Genomic DNA, 1,588 nt, shown 5'->3' on the forward strand with positions numbered 1-1,588 from the left:
AGCCTTGAATTTTTTCTAACAGTGGAAAACTTCTCTGTGCATCTCATGATCAGAGAACCAAATTAAGAGGAAAGGGCAGAAATAAAGAAGGAAGAGCCTGAGGTGCTACTGAAATGACATAAAAAGCAGAAATTAGTTGTGATGGAAGAGGGGGTATGGCAGGGAAGGAGGAAGCTCAGCTAGAGAAGAAAATGTAGAACTTAAGACTGTCCTAAGCATTTCTGTATGAACAGCCATTACTGCAGGACTGAACTCTAGCAGAGTGAGAAGTGACTCAGTAGCCATGACTATATAAACCTTCTAAGAATCCTCCATAGTTTTGCATGTTAGTTAAGAAATAGCAGAAATATTTATAGTGTTCTGAGATCTGGAGATATCGTTTAGGTCCTGCTGAAAAAGATACAAATCCTACTAGGTCAAAGTTGTGGCAGCAATTAACTTCATACTCTTGCACCAGGAGGAAGAAAGAATAGGTATGTGAGATTGCAAAGAAGAACAGCTAATTGCTTAATAGTTTTGCTGTATCCTTGAGGCTCTCCCATAATAAAAAAGGTGGTAAGTCATTGTGCATTGTGACTCTTATGCAGCTTTACATCACGTGAACATTGTTACAAAGAGAGATACTTCCTTCTTGTGTTAAAACTTTAATCTGAACACACATCACCTAGTCATTTCTGTCTTCAAAGCATTGTATTAATGGAGAATTTATCTTGCTCTCCAAAGGATTGTCTTGTAGTTCAATCAAGTTAATCTATTTAAAAAAAAAAAATAAATTTAACATATAAGCAAATAGTGTATTGATTTCTGAGATGTAGAAGTTTACTAAAGGACATCGTGTAATACTGGAGTGGAATTCAGAAATTCTTGATGTGTGGTTACATCTTAAAGGTCTCTTCCAACCATAAATGATTCTATGATGTTGTTCCACTTGCACAGGCAGTGGAAGCAGGGTCAAGTTTCCTGGGAAGAGTATAGGGATGCTGCCTGGTTGTGTAGGGATGGGGTCAGGAAGGCCAAGGTGAGGCTGGAGCTGAACTTGGCAAGGGATGCAAAGAATAATAAGAAGGGCATCTACAGATATGTCAACCAGAAAAGGTAGGTCAAAGAAAGCATATTCCCTGTGATGAGCAAGACTGGCAAGCAGGTAACAAGAGACAAGAAGAATGCTGGGGTACTCAACAACTTTTTTTTGTCCTATCCCCATTGGCAATCTCATTCCTCACACCTCTGTAATCGATGGACCACAAGATGGGTGGCAGGGTGGCAAAGTGACCACCTGAGGAACCTGAATATACTTAAGTCTATGGGACCTGATGAGATGCATCCCAGAGTCCTGAGGCAGTTGGCTGATGTAGTTGCCAAGCCACTCTCCATGATATTTGAAAAGACATGGCAGTTAGGTGAAGTCTCTGGTGACTGGAAAAAAAGTGAAACTTTGCCCCCATTTTTAAAAAGGATGGAAAGAGGACCCTGGGAACTACTGACCTCATCTCTGTGCCAGGGAGGATCATGGAACAGATCCTCCTTGATTGTCTGCTAAGAGGCACATGGAGGATAGGGATGTGATTTGAGACAGCCAGCATGACTT

The sequence above is a fragment of the Merops nubicus genome, unplaced genomic scaffold (assembly GCF_000691845.1).
Source record: "Merops nubicus isolate BGI_N331 unplaced genomic scaffold, ASM69184v1 scaffold9449, whole genome shotgun sequence".
Lineage (NCBI taxonomy): Eukaryota > Metazoa > Chordata > Aves > Coraciiformes > Meropidae > Merops > Merops nubicus.